Source organism: Mytilus edulis, chromosome 1 (assembly GCF_963676685.1).
Source record: "Mytilus edulis chromosome 1, xbMytEdul2.2, whole genome shotgun sequence".
Lineage (NCBI taxonomy): Eukaryota > Metazoa > Mollusca > Bivalvia > Mytilida > Mytilidae > Mytilus > Mytilus edulis.
Window position 1 is genome coordinate 118645073 of NC_092344.1, and position 22724 is coordinate 118667796.

General features: G+C 35.9%; 1 protein-coding gene and 1 long non-coding RNA gene across 2 annotated transcripts in view; one reads left to right on the forward strand and one right to left on the reverse strand.

Moving 5' to 3' along the window:
* The window catches only part of LOC139503111 (synaptonemal complex central element protein 2-like), a 57790-nt gene that overhangs the window by 29915 nt on the left and 5151 nt on the right, over nt 1-22724 (forward strand). The window lies entirely within an intron of this gene.
* On the reverse strand, nt 1483-21387 carry LOC139502875 (uncharacterized). Its single transcript, XR_011658961.1, has 3 exons — nt 20915-21387; nt 19714-19821; nt 1483-1836 (listed from the first exon to the last, which is right to left on the reverse strand). It is a non-coding gene; the product is annotated as an uncharacterized lncRNA (long non-coding RNA).

The following is a 22724-nucleotide window of genomic DNA, read 5'->3' on the forward strand; positions in this document are numbered from 1 at the left end:
TTGATTATGTGGGACATACAGATTTAGACCAAAACTTGTCTCTGATTGTTTCGTGATTATTGCAGATGTAAATCATACTATAAAATTGAGTATGGAAATAGGGAATGTGTCATTGAGACAACAACCCGACCATAGAGCAGACAACAGTCGAAGGCCACCGATAGATCTTCAATGTAGCGAGAAACTCCCGCACACGGAGGTGTCCGTCAGCTGGCCCCTAAACAAATATGTATACTAGTTCAGTGATAATAGACGTCATACTAAGCTCCGAATTATACACAAGAAACTAAAATTATAAATCATACAAGACTAACAAAGGTCAGAGGCTCCTAACTTGGGACAGGCGCAAAATTGCGGCGGGATTAAACATGTTTTTTGAGATCTCAACCCTCCCCTATACCTGTAGCCAATGTAGAAAAAACAAACGCGAAACAATACGCACAGTCAAACTCAGTTTAAGAGAAGTCCGAGTCCGATGTCAGAATATGAAACAAAAGAAAATAATCAAAATGACAATAATACATAAATAACAACAGACTACTAGCAGTTATTGACATGCCAGAACCAGACCTTAATTAAACTGATTGAAAGATTATGTCTTCATCATATGAATATCAGGCACAATCCCTCCTGTTAGGGGTTTAGTATTATACCGTCATGAAATATACAACCCTCTTATTTACAATATCATTTGATAAACACCTATTTACAAGGGTCTATTTGATATGATTTTTCTCATTGTTGAAGGCTGTATGGTTGCATATAACTGCTTACATCCACTTTATTTGAACTTGAGTGGATACATGTAGGCGTCTCATTGGCAATCATACCACATCTCCGTATTTTTACAGTGTTGTATCAGTACTGTTACCTAATAACAGGACAAAACAAGACAGCAATTTGACAAAACTAAAGACATACATACTTGATTTTAATTCTCTAAAGATATAAACAAAATTTTCATAGTTCGTATCTGAACATGTACACAGCCATGGGAATTTTAAGGGACTATATTTCAGTGTGCATATATTTAGTAGCTAATCTAGCTACTTCCTGTTTATCAGACCGGTACCTTAGAAAAGAATTGTGACAATATATCCAATCTTTTCAAAAACCAAAGACTAACGTCACTAGGAGCAGCAGTTAGTTGTCATAGATACTCTAGATAGAAAGATAATCTGCCACTTTTATAAAAGGGACTACACATAGTTTTTGAAAGGGTATAATCGGTTTGTGCCGAAATTACTTTCTTTAGTCCAGAAACTCATTTGTGCTAAATGGTAATCTCCACCCACATTTAGGACTGGCAGTTATTTGTAGTTTTTATCAACAGCTTGCACTTTTTCTAAATTATATTTGCTTCTTTTAAGACTGACCAAAACTGTTTTTTTTACCATTGTGGTTTGATTAAGGTAGTGTATATCAAACAGCTGTTGGAAATATTTTGGACAACCCTCCTATTTACAATATCATTTGATCAACACCTAGTGGTCTTTGGTGGTATCTCGCATAACATTAATAAGGTCTTTTTTAAAAGGCAACTTGAAATTATTGGTCCCATATTTATGTGCTATAGCAAATGTATGGGCTGCTGATCTGCATATATGATAGCAATATATTCTTATGTTTTCAATGACCCCTTATTTCTTCACTCCACTTTATAAGATAGAAATAAATGTTATTCCATATTTTATTGTTTTTTTTTAAAGGTATCATGATTTAGACATAAAGACAAAACTAAGCACAGTGAAAAAAGTCTACTCTGTCCTGTAAAGTTTGAGATGTTTTTGTTGTTCAATCTTTGTCACTTGTATGGAAACACTAAATCTTGATAACCTACAACAGAAATATTATCACTTTTATTTCAATTCAATTGTTGCAGTTATCATGCATGTAATAGAGAAAATGATAAATTAGACCAGATCTCCACATTAATAATATCAAAACTAGAGGCTTCAATGAGCCTGTGTCACTCACATGATACTTTTATTTACAATTGATGCATGATACAGAAATTGTCCATACCAACCGTCAGTGTTTACCATACAATACAGTACTTCTATACACTGTCTGTATACAGTATTTGTTGGATTTTGTCCATACCTATCGTCGATGTTTGACATAAAATACAATACTCCTATATACCGTCTATCAACAGTATTTGTCTATACCTACCGTCGGTGGTTAACATACAATACAATCCTCCTATATACCGTCTATCAACAGTATTTGTCTATACCTACCGTCAGTGGTTGACATACGATATAGTACTCCTTTGCACCGTCCATCAACACTATTTGTCTATACCTACCGTCGGTGGTTAACATGCAATAAAGTGCTCCTATATACCGTCTGTCAACAGTATTTGTCTATACCTACCGTCGGTGGTTAACATACAATATAGTGCTCCCATAAACCGTCTATCAACAGTATTTGTCTATACCTACTGTCGGTAGTTAACATACAATATAGTGCTCCTATATACCATCTATCAACAGTATATGTCTATACCTACCGTCGGTGGTTAACATACAATATAGTGCTCCCATATACCGTCTATCAACAGTATTTGTCTATACCTACCGTCGGTAGTTAACATACAATATAGTGCTCCTATATACCGTGTATCAACAGTATGTGTCTATACCTACTGTCGGTAGTTAACATACAATATAGTGCTCCTATATACTGTCTATCAACAGTATTTGTCTATACCTACCGTCGGTAGTTAACATACAATATAGTGCTCCTATATACCATCTATCAACAGTATTTGTCTATACCTACCGTCGGTGGTTAACATACAATATAGTGCTCCTATATACCGTCTATCAACAGTATTTGTCTATACCTACTGTCGGTAGTTAACATACAATATAGTGCTCCTATATAGTCTATCAACAGTATCTTTCTATACCTACTGTCGGTAGTTAACATACAATATAGTGCTCCTATGTACCGTCTATCAACAGTATTTGTCTATACCTACCGTCGGTGATTAACATACGATATAGTGCTATTACATATACCGTCTATCAAGAGTTTTAGTCTTTACCTACTGTTGGTAGTTAACATACAATATAGTGCTCCTATATACCGTCTATCAACAGTATTTGTCTATACCTACTGTCGGTAGTTAACATACAATATAGTGCTCCTACATGTGTATATACCGTCTATCAACAGTATTTGTCTATACCTACTGTCGGTAGTTAACATACAATATAGTGCTCCCATATACCGTTGATGTCTATCAACAGTATTTGTCTATACCTACTGTCGGTAGTTAACATATAATATAGTGCTCCTATATACCATCTATCAACAGTATATGTCTATACCTACCGTCGGTGTTTAACATACAATATAGTGCTCCCATATACCGTCTATCAACAGTATTTGTCTGTACCTACCGTCGGTGGTTAACATACAATATAGTGCTCCTATATACCGTCTATCAACAGTATGTGTCTATACCTACTGTCGGTAGTTAACATAAAATATAGTGCTCCTATATACCGTCTATCAACAGTATTTGTCTATACCTACCGTCGGTAGTTAACATACACTATAGTGCTTCTATATACCATCTATGAATAGTATTTGTCTATACCTACCGTTGGTGGTTAACATACAATAGAGTGCTCCTATATACCATATATCAACAGTATTTGTTTATACCTACCGTCGCAGGTTAACATACAATATAGTGCTCTTTGATACCGTCTATTAACAGTATCTGTCTATACCTACTGTCGGTTGTTGCTCCTATATACCGTCTATCACCAGTATTTGTCTATACCTACCGTCGGTGGTTAGCATAAGATATAGTGCTCCTATATACCGTCTATCAACAGTATTTGGCTATACCTACCGTCAGTGGTTGACATACAATATAGTGCTCCTATATACCATCTATCAACAGTATATGTCTATACCTACCGTCGGTGGTTAACATACAATATAGTGCTCCCATATACCGTCTATCAACAGTATTTGTCTATACCTACCGTCGGTAGTTAACATACAATATAGTGCTCCTATATACCGTGTATCAACAGTATGTGTCTATACCTACTGTCGGTAGTTAACATACAATATAGTGCTCCTATATACTGTCTATCAACAGTATTTGTCTATACCTACCGTCGGTAGTTAACATACAATATAGTGCTCCTATATACCATCTATCAACAGTATTTGTCTATACCTACCGTCGGTGGTTAACATACAATATAGTGCTCCTATATACCGTCTATCAACAGTATTTGTCTATACCTACTGTCGGTAGTTAACATACAATATAGTGCTCCTATATACAGTCTATCAACAGTATCTTTCTATACCTACTGTCGGTAGTTAACATACAATATAGTGCTCCTATGTACCGTCTATCAACAGTATTTGTCTATACCTACCGTCGGTGATTAACATAAGATATAGTGCTATTACATATACCGTCTATCAAGAGTTTTAGTCTTTACCTACTGTTGGTAGTTAACATACAATATAGTGCTCCTATATACCGTCTATCAACAGTATTTGTCTATACCTACTGTCGGTAGTGAACATACAATATAGTGCTCCTACATGTGTATATACCGTCTATCAACAGTATTTGTCTATACCTACTGTCGGTAGTTAACATACAATATAGTGCTCCCATATACCGTTGATGTCTATCAACAGTATTTGTCTATACCTACTGTCGGTAGTTAACATACAATATAGTGCTCCTATATACCATCTATCAACAGTATATGTCTATACCTACCGTCGGTGGTTAACATACAATATAGTGCTCCCATATACCGTCTATCAACAGTATTTGTCTGTACCTACCGTCGGTGGTTAACATACAATATAGTGCTCCTATATACCGTCTATCAACAGTATGTGTCTATACCTACTGTCGGTAGTTAACATAAAATATAGTGCTCCTATATACCGTCTATCAACAGTATTTGTCTATACCTACCGTCGGTAGTTAACATACAGTATAGTGCTTCTATATACCATCTATGAATAGTATTTGTCTATACCTACCGTCGGTGGTTAACATACAATAGAGTGCTCCTATATACCATCTATCAACAGTATTTGTTTATACCTACCGTCGCTGGTTAACATACAATATAGTGCTCTTTGATACCGTCTATCAACAGTATCTGTCTATACCTACTGTCGGTAGTTGCTCCTATATACCGTCTATCACCAGTATTTGTCTATACCTACCGTCGGTGGTTAGCATAAGATATAGTGCTCCTATATACCGTCTATCAACAGTATTTGGCTATACCTACCGTCAGTGGTTGACATACAATATAGTGCTCCTATATACCGTCTATCGCCAGTATTTGTCTATACCTACCGTCGGTGGTTAACATACAATATAGTGCTCCCATATACCGTCTATCAAGAGTTTTAGTCTATACCTACTGTTGGTAGTTTACATACAATATAGTGCTCCTATATACCATCTATCAACAGTATATGTCTATACCTACCGTCGGTGGTTAACATACAATATAGTGCTCCCATATACCGTCTATCAACAGTATTTGTCTGTACCTACCGTCGGTGGTTAACATACAATATAGTGCTCATATATACCGTCTATCAACAGTATGTGTCTATACCTACTGTCGGTAGTTAACATAAAATATAGTGCTCCTATATACCGTCTATCAACAGTATTTGTCTATACCTACCGTCGGTAGTTAACATACACTATAGTGCTTCTATATACCATCTATGAATAGTATTTGTCTATACCTACCGTCGGTGGTTAACATACAATAGAGTGCTCCTATATACCATCTATCAACAGTATTTGTTTATACCTACCGTCGCTGGTTAACATACAATATAGTGCTCTTTGATACCGTCTATCAACAGTATCTGTCTATACCTACTGTCGGTAGTTGCTCCTATATACCGTCTATCACCAGTATTTGTCTATACCTACCGTCGGTGGTTAGCATAAGATATAGTGCTCCTATATACCGTCTATCAACAGTATTTGGCTATACCTACCGTCAGTGGTTAACATACAATATAGTGCTCCTATATACCATCTATCAACAGTATATGTCTATACCTACCGTCGGTGGTTAACATACAATATAGTGCTCCCATATACCGTCTATCAACAGTATTTGTCTATACCTACCGTCGGTAGTTAACATACAATATAGTGCTCCTATATACCGTGTATCAACAGTATGTGTCTATACCTACTGTCGGTAGTTAACATACAATATAGTGCTCCTATATACTGTCTATCAACAGTATTTGTCTATACCTACCGTCGGTAGTTAACATACAATATAGTGCTCCTATATACCATCTATCAACAGTATTTGTCTATACCTACCGTCGGTGGTTAACATACAATATAGTGCTCCTATATACCGTCTATCAACAGTATTTGTCTATACCTACTGTCGGTAGTTAACATACAATATAGTGCTCCTATATACAGTCTATCAACAGTATCTTTCTATACCTACTGTCGGTAGTTAACATACAATATAGTGCTCCTATGTACCGTCTATCAACAGTATTTGTCTATACCTACCGTCGGTGATTAACATAAGATATAGTGCTATTACATATACCGTCTATCATGAGTTTTAGTCTTTACCTACTGTTGGTAGTTAACATACAATATAGTGCTCCTATATACCGTCTATCAACAGTATTTGTCTATACCTACTGTCGGTAGTGAACATACAATATAGTGCTCCTACATGTGTATATACCGTCTATCAACAGTATTTGTCTATACCTACTGTCGGTAGTTAACATACAATATAGTGCTCCCATATACCGTTGATGTCTATCAACAGTATTTGTCTATACCTACTGTCGGTAGTTAACATACAATATAGTGCTCCTATATACCATCTATCAACAGTATATGTCTATACCTACCGTCGGTGGTTAACATACAATATAGTGCTCCCATATACCGTCTATCAACAGTATTTGTCTGTACCTACCGTCGGTGGTTAACATACAATATAGTGCTCCTATATACCGTCTATCAACAGTATGTGTCTATACCTACTGTCGGTAGTTAACATAAAATATAGTGCTCCTATATACCGTCTATCAACAGTATTTGTCTATACCTACCGTCGGTAGTTAACATACAGTATAGTGCTTCTATATACCATCTATGAATAGTATTTGTCTATACCTACCGTCGGTGGTTAACATACAATAGAGTGCTCCTATATACCATCTATCAACAGTATTTGTTTATACCTACCGTCGCTGGTTAACATACAATATAGTGCTCTTTGATACCGTCTATCAACAGTATCTGTCTATACCTACTGTCGGTAGTTGCTCCTATATACCGTCTATCACCAGTATTTGTCTATACCTACCGTCGGTGGTTAGCATAAGATATAGTGCTCCTATATACCGTCTATCAACAGTATTTGGCTATACCTACCGTCAGTGGTTGACATACAATATAGTGCTCCTATATACCGTCTATCGCCAGTATTTGTCTATACCTACCGTCGGTGGTTAACATACAATATAGTGCTCCCATATACCGTCTATCAAGAGTTTTAGTCTATACCTACTGTTGGTAGTTAACATACAATATAGTGCTCCTATATACCATCTATCAACAGTATATGTCTATACCTACCGTCGGTGGTTAACATACAATATAGTGCTCCCATATACCGTCTATCAACAGTATTTGTCTGTACCTACCGTCGGTGGTTAACATACAATATAGTGCTCATATATACCGTCTATCAACAGTATGTGTCTATACCTACTGTCGGTAGTTAACATAAAATATAGTGCTCCTATATACCGTCTATCAACAGTATTTGTCTATACCTACCGTCGGTAGTTAACATACACTATAGTGCTTCTATATACCATCTATGAATAGTATTTGTCTATACCTACCGTCGGTGGTTAACATACAATAGAGTGCTCCTATATACCATCTATCAACAGTATTTGTTTATACCTACCGTCGCTGGTTAACATACAATATAGTGCTCTTTGATACCGTCTATCAACAGTATCTGTCTATACCTACTGTCGGTAGTTGCTCCTATATACCGTCTATCACCAGTATTTGTCTATACCTACCGTCGGTGGTTAGCATAAGATATAGTGCTCCTATATACCGTCTATCAACAGTATTTGGCTATACCTACCGTCAGTGGTTGACATACAATATAGTGCTCCTATATACCATCTATCAACAGTATATGTCTATACCTACCGTCGGTGGTTAACATACAATATAGTGCTCCCATATACCGTCTATCAACAGTATTTGTCTATACCTACCGTCGGTAGTTAACATACAATATAGTGCTCCTATATACCGTGTATCAACAGTATGTGTCTATACCTACTGTCGGTAGTTAACATACAATATAGTGCTCCTATATACTGTCTATCAACAGTATTTGTCTATACCTACCGTCGGTAGTTAACATACAATATAGTGCTCCTATATACCATCTATCAACAGTATTTGTCTATACCTACCGTCGGTGGTTAACATACAATATAGTGCTCCTATATACCGTCTATCAACAGTATTTGTCTATACCTACTGTCGGTAGTTAACATACAATATAGTGCTCCTATATACAGTCTATCAACAGTATCTTTCTATACCTACTGTCGGTAGTTAACATACAATATAGTGCTCCTATGTACCGTCTATCAACAGTATTTGTCTATACCTACCGTCGGTGATTAACATAAGATATAGTGCTATTACATATACCGTCTATCAAGAGTTTTAGTCTTTACCTACTGTTGGTAGTTAACATACAATATAGTGCTCCTATATACCGTCTATCAACAGTATTTGTCTATACCTACTGTCGGTAGTGAACATACAATATAGTGCTCCTACATGTGTATATACCGTCTATCAACAGTATTTGTCTATACCTACTGTCGGTAGTTAACATACAATATAGTGCTCCCATATACCGTTGATGTCTATCAACAGTATTTGTCTATACCTACTGTCGGTAGTTAACATACAATATAGTGCTCCTATATACCATCTATCAACAGTATATGTCTATACCTACCGTCGGTGGTTAACATACAATATAGTGCTCCCATATACCGTCTATCAACAGTATTTGTCTGTACCTACCGTCGGTGGTTAACATACAATATAGTGCTCCTATATACCGTCTATCAACAGTATGTGTCTATACCTACTGTCGGTAGTTAACATAAAATATAGTGCTCCTATATACCGTCTATCAACAGTATTTGTCTATACCTACCGTCGGTAGTTAACATACAGTATAGTGCTTCTATATACCATCTATGAATAGTATTTGTCTATACCTACCGTCGGTGGTTAACATACAATAGAGTGCTCCTATATACCATCTATCAACAGTATTTGTTTATACCTACCGTCGCTGGTTAACATACAATATAGTGCTCTTTGATACCGTCTATCAACAGTATCTGTCTATACCTACTGTCGGTAGTTGCTCCTATATACCGTCTATCACCAGTATTTGTCTATACCTCCCGTCGGTGGTTAGCATAAGATATAGTGCTCCTATATACCGTCTATCAACAGTATTTGGCTATACCTACCGTCAGTGGTTGACATACAATATAGTGCTCCTATATACCGTCTATCGCCAGTATTTGTCTATACCTACCGTCGGTGGTTAACATACAATATAGTGCTCCCATATACCGTCTATCAAGAGTTTTAGTCTATACCTACTGTTGGTAGTTAACATACAATATAGTGCTCCTATATACCATCTATCAACAGTATATGTCTATACCTACCGTCGGTGGTTAACATACAATATAATGCTCCCATATACCGTTTATCTACAGTATTTGTCTATACCTACTGTCGGTGGTTAACATACAATATAATGCTCCCATATACCGTTTATCTACAGTATTTGTCTATACCTACTGTCGGTAGTTAACATACAATATAGTGTTTCTATATACCGTCTATCAACAGTATTTGTCTATACCTACCGTCGGTGGTTAACATACAATAGAGTGCTCCTATATACCATCTATCAACAGTATTTGTTTATACCTACCGTCGCTGGTTAACATACAATATAGTGCTCTTTGATACCGTCTATCAACAGTATCTGTCTATACCTACTGTCGGTAGTTGCTCCTATATACCGTCTATCACCAGTATTTGTCTATACCTACCGTCGGTGGTTAGCATAAGATATAGTGCTCCTATATACCGTCTATCAACAGTATTTGGCTATACCTACCGTCAGTGGTTGACATACAATATAGTGCTCCTATATACCATCTATCAACAGTATATGTCTATACCTACCGTCGGTGGTTAACATACAATATAGTGCTCCCATATACCGTCTATCAACAGTATTTGTCTATACCTACCGTCGGTAGTTAACATACAATATAGTGCTCCTATATACCGTGTATCAACAGTATGTGTCTATACCTACTGTCGGTAGTTAACATACAATATAGTGCTCCTATATACTGTCTATCAACAGTATTTGTCTATACCTACCGTCGGTAGTTAACATACAATATAGTGCTCCTATATACCATCTATCAACAGTATTTGTCTATACCTACCGTCGGTGGTTAACATACAATATAGTGCTCCTATATACCGTCTATCAACAGTATTTGTCTATACCTACTGTCGGTAGTTAACATACAATATAGTGCTCCTATATACAGTCTATCAACAGTATCTTTCTATACCTACTGTCGGTAGTTAACATACAATATAGTGCTCCTATGTACCGTCTATCAACAGTATTTGTCTATACCTACCGTCGGTGATTAACATAAGATATAGTGCTATTACATATACCGTCTATCAAGAGTTTTAGTCTTTACCTACTGTTGGTAGTTAACATACAATATAGTGCTCCTATATACCGTCTATCAACAGTATTTGTCTATACCTACTGTCGGTAGTGAACATACAATATAGTGCTCCTACATGTGTATATACCGTCTATCAACAGTATTTGTCTATACCTACTGTCGGTAGTTAACATACAATATAGTGCTCCCATATACCGTTGATGTCTATCAACAGTATTTGTCTATACCTACTGTCGGTAATTAACATACAATATAGTGCTCCTATATACCATCTATCAACAGTATATGTCTATACCTACCGTCGGTGGTTAACATACAATATAGTGCTCCCATATACCGTCTATCAACAGTATTTGTCTGTACCTACCGTCGGTGGTTAACATACAATATAGTGCTCCTATATACCGTCTATCAACAGTATGTGTCTATACCTACTGTCGGTAGTTAACATAAAATATAGTGCTCCTATATACCGTCTATCAACAGTATTTGTCTATACCTACCGTCGGTAGTTAACATACAGTATAGTGCTTCTATATACCATCTATGAATAGTATTTGTCTATACCTACCGTCGGTGGTTAACATACAATAGAGTGCTCCTATATACCATCTATCAACAGTATTTGTTTATACCTACCGTCGCTGGTTAACATACAATATAGTGCTCTTTGATACCGTCTATCAACAGTATCTGTCTATACCTACTGTCGGTAGTTGCTCCTATATACCGTCTATCACCAGTATTTGTCTATACCTCCCGTCGGTGGTTAGCATAAGATATAGTGCTCCTATATACCGTCTATCAACAGTATTTGTCTATACCTACCGTCGGTGGTTAACATACAATATAGTGCTCCCATATACCGTCTATCAAGAGTTTTAGTCTATACCTACTGTTGGTAGTTAACATACAATATAGTGCTCCTATATACCATCTATCAACAGTATATGTCTATACCTACCGTCGGTGGTTAACATACAATATAATGCTCCCATATACCGTTTATCTACAGTATTTGTCTATACCTACCGTCGGTGGTTAACATACAATATAATGCTCCCATATACCGTTTATCTACAGTATTTGTCTATACCTACTGTCGGTAGTTAACATACAATATAGTGTTTCTATATACCGTCTATCAACAGTATTTGTCTATACCTACCGTCGGTGGTTAACATACAATATAGTGTTCCTACAATGTATATACCGTCTATCAACAGTATTTGTCTATACCTACCGTCGGTAGTTGACATACAATATAGTGCTCCTATATACCATCTATCAACAGTATTTGTCTATACCTACCGTCGGTGATTAACATACAATATAGTGCTGCCATATACCGTCTATCAACAGTATTTTTCTATACCTACTGTCGGTAGTTAACATACAATATAGTGCTCCTATATACCATCTATCAACAGTATATGTCTATACCTACCGTCGGTAGTTAACATACAATATAGTGCTCCTATATACCATCTATCAACAGTATATGTCTATACCTACCGTCGGTGGTTAACATACAATATAATGCTCCCATATACCGTCTATCAACAGTATTTGTCTATACCTACCGTCGGTAGTTAACATACAATATAGTGCTCCTATATACCGTCTATCAACAGTATTTGTCTATACCTACCGTCGGTAGTTAACATACAATATAGTGCTCCTATATACCGTCTATCAACAGTATTTGTCTATACCTACCGTTGGTGGTTAATATACAATATAGTGCTCCTATATACCGTCTATCAACAGTATTTGTCTATACCTACTGTCGGTAGTTAACATACAATATAGTGCTCCCATATACCGTTGATGTCTATCAACAGTATTTGTCTATACCTACTGTCGGTAGTTAACATACAATATAGTGCTCCCATATACCGTTGATGTCTATCAACAGTATTTGTCTATACCTACTGTCGGTAGTTAACATACAATATAGTGCTCCTATATACCATCTATCAACAGTATATGTCTATACCTACCGTCGGTTGTTAACATACAATATAGTGCTCCCATATACCGTCTATCAACAGTATTTGTCTATACCTACCGTCGGTGGTTAACATACAATATAGTGCTCCTATATACCATCTATTAACAGTATTTGTCTATATCTACCGTCGGTGGTTAACATACAATATAGTGCTCTTATATACCGTCTATTAACAGTATTTGTCTATACCTACTGTCGGTAGTTAACATACAATATAGTGCTCCTATACAGTCTTCACGCCGAGTGGCAGCCCAGGCAGCCCAGGCTGGTAAAATTGCTCTTGGGCCTGTAAAAATCAGACCTACAGGCCAACAGAATTTAACTAAAATTTTTCAAAAATTGAGCTGCAGGCCTGTAGATTTAGCAGTTCAGCGTGAAGACTGCCTATATACCATCTATGAACAGTATTTGTCTATACCTACTGTCGGTAGTTAACATACAATATAGTGCTCCTATATACCGTCTATCAACAGTATTTGTCTATACCTACCGTCGGTGGTTAACATACAATATAGTGCTCCTATATACCGTCTATCAACAGTATTAATCTATACCTACTTTGGGTAGTTAATATACAATATAGTGCTGCTATATACCGTCTATCAACAGTATTTGTCTATACCTACCGTCGGTGATTAACATAAGATATAGTGCTATTACATATACCGTCTATCAAGAGTTTTAGTCTTTACCTACTGTTGGTAGTTAACATACAATATAGTGCTCCTATATACCGTCTATCAACAGTATTTGTCTATACCTACTGTCGGTAGTGAACATACAATATAGTGCTCCTACATGTGTATATACCGTCTATCAACAGTATTTGTCTATACCTACTGTCGGTAGTTAACATACAATATAGTGCTCCCATATACCGTTGATGTCTATCAACAGTATTTGTCTATACCTACTGTCGGTAGTTAACATACAATATAGTGCTCCTATATACCATCTATCAACAGTATATGTCTATACCTACCGTCGGTGGTTAACATACAATATAGTGCTCCCATATACCGTCTATCAACAGTATTTGTCTGTACCTACCGTCGGTGGTTAACATACAATATAGTGCTCCTATATACCGTCTATCAACAGTATGTGTCTATACCTACTGTCGGTAGTTAACATAAAATATAGTGCTCCTATATACCGTCTATCAACAGTATTTGTCTATACCTACCGTCGGTAGTTAACATACAGTATAGTGCTTCTATATACCATCTATGAATAGTATTTGTCTATACCTACCGTCGGTGGTTAACATACAATAGAGTGCTCCTATATACCATCTATCAACAGTATTTGTTTATACCTACCGTCGCTGGTTAACATACAATATAGTGCTCTTTGATACCGTCTATCAACAGTATCTGTCTATACCTACTGTCGGTAGTTGCTCCTATATACCGTCTATCACCAGTATTTGTCTATACCTCCCGTCGGTGGTTAGCATAAGATATAGTGCTCCTATATACCGTCTATCAACAGTATTTGGCTATACCTACCGTCAGTGGTTGACATACAATATAGTGCTCCTATATACCGTCTATCGCCAGTATTTGTCTATACCTACCGTCGGTGGTTAACATACAATATAGTGCTCCCATATACCGTCTATCAAGAGTTTTAGTCTATACCTACTGTTGGTAGTTAACATACAATATAGTGCTCCTATATACCATCTATCAACAGTATATGTCTATACCTACCGTCGGTGGTTAACATACAATATAATGCTCCCATATACCGTTTATCTACAGTATTTGTCTATACCTACTGTCGGTGGTTAACATACAATATAATGCTCCCATATACCGTTTATCTACAGTATTTGTCTATACCTACTGTCGGTAGTTAACATACAATATAGTGTTTCTATATACCGTCTATCAACAGTATTTGTCTATACCTACCGTCGGTGGTTAACATACAATAGAGTGCTCCTATATACCATCTATCAACAGTATTTGTTTATACCTACCGTCGCTGGTTAACATACAATATAGTGCTCTTTGATACCGTCTATCAACAGTATCTGTCTATACCTACTGTCGGTAGTTGCTCCTATATACCGTCTATCACCAGTATTTGTCTATACCTACCGTCGGTGGTTAGCATAAGATATAGTGCTCCTATATACCGTCTATCAACAGTATTTGGCTATACCTACCGTCAGTGGTTGACATACAATATAGTGCTCCTATATACCATCTATCAACAGTATATGTCTATACCTACCGTCGGTGGTTAACATACAATATAGTGCTCCCATATACCGTCTATCAACAGTATTTGTCTATACCTACCGTCGGTAGTTAACATACAATATAGTGCTCCTATATACCGTGTATCAACAGTATGTGTCTATACCTACTGTCGGTAGTTAACATACAATATAGTGCTCCTATATACTGTCTATCAACAGTATTTGTCTATACCTACCGTCGGTAGTTAACATACAATATAGTGCTCCTATATACCATCTATCAACAGTATTTGTCTATACCTACCGTCGGTGGTTAACATACAATATAGTGCTCCTATATACCGTCTATCAACAGTATTTGTCTATACCTACTGTCGGTAGTTAACATACAATATAGTGCTCCTATATACAGTCTATCAACAGTATCTTTCTATACCTACTGTCGGTAGTTAACATACAATATAGTGCTCCTATGTACCGTCTATCAACAGTATTTGTCTATACCTACCGTCGGTGATTAACATAAGATATAGTGCTATTACATATACCGTCTATCAAGAGTTTTAGTCTTTACCTACTGTTGGTAGTTAACATACAATATAGTGCTCCTATATACCGTCTATCAACAGTATTTGTCTATACCTACTGTCGGTAGTGAACATACAATATAGTGCTCCTACATGTGTATATACCGTCTATCAACAGTATTTGTCTATACCTACTGTCGGTAGTTAACATACAATATAGTGCTCCCATATACCGTTGATGTCTATCAACAGTATTTGTCTATACCTACTGTCGGTAATTAACATACAATATAGTGCTCCTATATACCATCTATCAACAGTATATGTCTATACCTACCGTCGGTGGTTAACATACAATATAGTGCTCCCATATACCGTCTATCAACAGTATTTGTCTGTACCTACCGTCGGTGGTTAACATACAATATAGTGCTCCTATATACCGTCTATCAACAGTATGTGTCTATACCTACTGTCGGTAGTTAACATAAAATATAGTGCTCCTATATACCGTCTATCAACAGTATTTGTCTATACCTACCGTCGGTAGTTAACATACAGTATAGTGCTTCTATATACCATCTATGAATAGTATTTGTCTATACCTACCGTCGGTGGTTAACATACAATAGAGTGCTCCTATATACCATCTATCAACAGTATTTGTTTATACCTACCGTCGCTGGTTAACATACAATATAGTGCTCTTTGATACCGTCTATCAACAGTATCTGTCTATACCTACTGTCGGTAGTTGCTCCTATATACCGTCTATCACCAGTATTTGTCTATACCTCCCGTCGGTGGTTAGCATAAGATATAGTGCTCCTATATACCGTCTATCAACAGTATTTGGCTATACCTACCGTCAGTGGTTGACATACAATATAGTGCTCCTATATACCGTCTATCGCCAGTATTTGTCTATACCTACCGTCGGTGGTTAACATACAATATAGTGCTCCCATATACCGTCTATCAAGAGTTTTAGTCTATACCTACTGTTGGTAGTTAACATACAATATAGTGCTCCTATATACCATCTATCAACAGTATATGTCTATACCTACCGTCGGTGGTTAACATACAATATAATGCTCCCATATACCGTTTATCTACAGTATTTGTCTATACCTACCGTCGGTGGTTAACATACAATATAATGCTCCCATATACCGTTTATCTACAGTATTTGTCTATACCTACTGTCGGTAGTTAACATACAATATAGTGTTTCTATATACCGTCTATCAACAGTATTTGTCTATACCTACCGTCGGTGGTTAACATACAATATAGTGTTCCTACAATGTATATACCGTCTATCAACAGTATTTGTCTATACCTACCGTCGGTAGTTGACATACAATATAGTGCTCCTATATACCATCTATCAACAGTATTTGTCTATACCTACCGTCGGTGATTAACATACAATATAGTGCTGCCATATACCGTCTATCAACAGTATTTGTCTATACCTACTGTCGGTAGTTAACATACAATATAGTGCTCCTATATACCATCTATCAACAGTATATGTCTATACCTACCGTCGGTAGTTAACATACAATATAGTGCTCCTATATACCATCTATCAACAGTATATGTCTATACCTACCGTCGGTGGTTAACATACAATATAATGCTCCCATATACCGTCTATCAACAGTATTTGTCTATACCTACCGTCGGTAGTTAACATACAATATAGTGCTCCTATATACCGTCTATCAACAGTATTTGTCTATACCTACCGTCGGTAGTTAACATACAATATAGTGCTCCTATATACCGTCTATCAACAGTATTTGTCTATACCTACCGTTGGTGGTTAATATACAATATAGTGCTCCTATATACCGTCTATCAACAGTATTTGTCTATACCTACTGTCGGTAGTTAACATACAATATAGTGCTCCCATATACCGTTGATGTCTATCAACAGTATTTGTCTATACCTACTGTCGGTAGTTAACATACAATATAGTGCTCCCATATACCGTTGATGTCTATCAACAGTATTTGTCTATACCTACTGTCGGTAGTTAACATACAATATAGTGCTCCTATATACCATCTATCAACAGTATATGTCTATACCTACCGTCGGTTGTTAACATACAATATAGTGCTCCCATATACCGTCTATCAACAGTATTTGTCTATACCTACCGTCGGTGGTTAACATACAATATAGTGCTCCTATATACCATCTATTAACAGTATTTGTCTATATCTACCGTCGGTGGTTAACATACAATATAGTGCTCTTATATACCGTCTATTAACAGTATTTGTCTATACCTACTGTCGGTAGTTAACATACAATATAGTGCTCCTATACAGTCTTCACGCCGAGTGGCAGCCCAGGCAGCCCAGGCTGGTAAAATTGCTCTTGGGCCTGTAAAAATCAGACCTACAGGCCAACAGAATTTAACTAAAATTTTTCAAAAATTGAGCTGCAGGCCTGTAGATTTAGCAGTTCAGCGTGAAGACTGCCTATATACCATCTATGAACAGTATTTGTCTATACCTACTGTCGGTAGTTAACATACAATATAGTGCTCCTATATACCGTCTATCAACAGTATTTGTCTATACCTACCGTCGGTGGTTAACATACAATATAGTGCTCCTATATACCGTCTATCAACAGTATTAATCTATACCTACTTTGGGTAGTTAATATACAATATAGTGCTGCTATATACCGTCTATCAACAGTATTTGTCTATACCTACCGTCGGTGGTTAACATAAGATATAGTGCTCCTATATACCGTCTATCAACAGTATTTGGCTATACCTACCGTCAGTGGTTAACATAGAATATAGTGCTTCTATATACTGTCTATCATCAGTATTTGTCTATACCTACCGTCGGTGGTTAACATGGAATATAGTGCTCCTATATACCGTCTATCAACAGTATTTGTTTATACCTACTGTCGGAGGTTAACATAGAATATAGTGCTCCTATATACCAAGAGGGATAACGGATCTGCATCTAGAATTTATCATGCTGCCCTTTTTTTGGATTTTTAAAATTCTTGTTATCCCTCAATTTTTACATTCATCCCAAATAATACAACAGTAGTCAATTAGGGGCAGAACACCCATTGTATTATGTTTTCTTGCAGTTATATAAAAAAAAATGTATTTAAGAAAGATGGTATATTCTGGATGATATATTAGCACAACCTTGGTCAATTTGATTTCTCCAGTTACTTAGTGGGCTGTCAATTTTGAAACTAATATTTTTTCACATGAAGAATTTTGTAATACTTTAATTTATTATCAAGTTTGGTTGAAAAGTCTGAATAGTTTCTGCTTTGTTCCAGTAATCAAACATTTTGTTTCATTTGCATCTATGAACATGTTATTCATTTTACACCACTCTTCAACCTTGTATAAATCTTCTTGAACATCATCATTTATATTTTCTAGATGTTTCCCCCTGATTTATGAATAGTGGTGTCATCAGCATATACAACGATATAGGTCTGTTTCACAATTTTTAATGCATAAGGGAAGGTCATTTATAAATAGCACAAACAATAGAGGACAAGGTATAGAACATTGGAGAACACCAAATTTTACATGTTGTTGTTCAGAGTTAACATTACAAATGTATACCTTTTGTTATTCAGGTACGACTTAAAAAAACTAACAGTAGTCTCACTAAATCCATACATGTCGAGCTTTAAACAAAGAAAGTCATATTCTACCAAATCAAAAACTTTTTTTTAAATCTTAATAAAATTGCTAGGTTTAAATTACCATCTTTCATTTCTTGCATCCATGTGTCAATGATATTAATTAAATGTCAAGCTCAATCCAGTATATATTCCAAATTATGGACAAATGATAATGCTATTAAAAATACCAAATCATAACCAGTGCTTTTCTCTTTTTCTATTTACAGTATATGACTAGGTAATAATGATTACTTTTTTCAACTATTTTCATACTTTTTTGTTTCCTCTGCTTTTGTATCAAGGGCATAATTGTTTATGGCAAACTAAGCATCTGCATAATCAAACTATTCCTAACTATACTCTACCTCAAATTCTGGAAACTGCAGAATTTTTGTCATAGCAGTCTTATGGTAGCTGAACTATTTCTATTTTTTGTAAATCTGGATTAATAAGTCTTTTGTCACATTCTGGGGCTATAGAAAAAAAACATCACAGAATTATCAAAATTATGTGTGTATAATGTTTGTGTACAGTCATTCAACTAAAAAAGGACAAAAAATAATTGTTTGTGTATAAATAAATAATTGTGATTTTAATGTCTTAATATTATAAAAAAAACTTCAAAAGATTAAATTTAAATTATAATCTAAACATGAAAGAGCACATATAAATCAACCTTTTACTCAGATTTATATCTAAAACCAGTTATAACTAGCTATAATATCTTTGACTTCACAAATATCATCATCTAATTTTACAAATCAGTATTTATTTGGTGGCACTTCCTGCACACTAAGTATGTTATGCCTTAGGTTTAATTTTGATGCAATCACATTTCAGAAGGTACATGTCTTGAACTGTTTTAATGAATAAATTACAGTTTTAAACTGAGTTTAGGCTGACCTGAGGTCAATAGTCTTAAACAATGTCATCAAACTATCAGTTTTACTGTAATATATTGATATTGTGACATTTATGGGAAAGAGCATATGAGTTAGTCATATTGGTCAATACAATGGAAAGTTTATAGCTGAGACTACTAGTCTCAGTTTATAACTATGTTAATGTTAATTATATACATGACATAATAATTAAATCATTTAAAAAACTATTCCAAAGATTTCTCTCAAATCATGTTTACATTTTTTTAGAGAAGAGACTGTCTGAAATATATTCAGGGGTAGTCCAAATAATTATGACTTCTTAAAAAGCTATATTATGGGGAAAAAAAGGGGGGGGGTCTATTATGTTTTTTTCATACAGGAGGAAGACGTCAAAGCAAAAAAAAAACCAACAAAACAAAATAAAATAATAGCCTGTCAAGACGTCCTTATATCATAATAATTTGGTCTAATTTTGGGATAATACATTTAACTTCCTTTGATGTCGGGGAGGGGAAAAGTTTTGACGATTAATTATTCTTGAAACTAACCATTATTATTTCTTATTGTTACTTTGTTAAGCGAGCGCGATGTGTGGTTCTCGAGTTATTTAAAAAAAAGGGGGGGGGGTTGTTACTATATCAAATTTACCCAGTTTGGAGACAATAAATATTTAAAATCTAACCATAAACTCCAATGTTCCTGCTTTTTTTAGCAGAACAAACACGATGGCATTCTCGTCTCTGTTATAATCAATAGTTAACTCATTTCTTCTTCCATGTTATTTCTTAATCAATTATGATTATCAGCTGTCTATCTATTTACCATGTTTATGTTAAACTGGTCCGTAATTCCATCGTAATGTATCGATAAGTGAACACAACAGGGATCCAGTTTATTAAACGTCTGTAAACCGAGGTATATAATATACAAGGTTCCTGAGTCAGTAACCGTAACTATCACCGTGCTTTGTGCGCATGCGCAAGAAACACCAACAACAAGGATAAAACAGGGTACATAGTTCCGTAATTTCGTATATTTTTCTTATCTTCATACTAAAGAGCTCCAAAAGTAGGCGTGCTTAGGTGCACTGGGCGGGTCTAAAAACCGACTCTCGGTGGTTAACGTCTCTCGATGGTTAACTTTAAGTGCCTACCGTTTAATGTACTCTCCCATTTCTGCTAATAAATATGTTTTCAGCGGTTTGGTGACCATTATGAATTCCGAGCGGTTTTGTAAATTTGGAATCAATATGCACGCCAACCAATACAAGTTCAACAAGCTACACACAGATCGACTGATCAATAAATATAGATTATCGTTACTCGTCTCAACGCGATTGATTACCCGCTAAAGCGAGAAAATTAATCTTGTTGAGATGAGCAACGATATTCCATAATATATGATATGTTTTTATATCAATGTATAATGATATTGACATCACCTTAGGGCTATAAGATTACGACAATGAAAATGACACCCTATAAATTACACGAATCTGGAACTTCTTTCTTGATTTACTCTCGCCATTAACGGTTTAAAAAGTTGAAACATAAGGCTGTATATTTACGTTAGGAGCTATATGACCACAATGGACCATAACATAATGACCAAAATGGGCCATAAAATAATGACCAAAGTGGGCCATAAAATAATGACCAAAGTGGGCCATAAATAATGGCCAAGGTGGACCATAAATAATGACCAAGGTGGACCATAAAATAATGATCGAAGTAAACCACAATAGAATAACCAAAGTGGACAACAAAAGAATGACCAAAGTGGGCAATAAAAGAATTACCACAATGGACCATAAAAGAATGACCAAAGTGGACCATAAATAATGACCAAGGTGGACCATGAAATAATGACCAAGGTGGACCATAAAATAGTGACCAAGGTGGACCATAAAATAATGATCGAAGTAAACCACAAAAGAATAACCCAAGTGGACAACAAGAGAATGACCAAAGTGGGCAATAAAAGAATTAACACAATGGACCATAAAAGAATGACCAAAGTGGGCAATAAAAGAATTAACACAATGGACCATAAAAGAATGTAGTAAACCACAAAAGAATAACCAAAGTGGACAACAAAAGAATGACCAAAGTGTGCTTTAAAAGATAGATCAAAGTAGCCCATAAAAGAATGACCAAAGTAGACCATAAAAGTATGGATAAAGTGGGCCATAAAAATATGACTAAAGTGTGCTATAAAAGAATGCACGAAGTGGACCATAAAGAAATGACCAAAGTGTGCTATAAAAGAATGACCAAAGTAGACCATAAAAGAATGTCTAAAGTGGACCATTATCGAATGACCAAAGTTGGCCTTAAAAGAATAACCAAAATGGACTATAAAACAATGACCAATGTGGACCACAAAGTAATGACAATATCGGACCATAAAAAAATGACCAAAGTGAACCATGAAATAGTGACCCAAGTGGGCCATAAAAGAATTACCACAGTAGACAATAAAAGAATGACCAA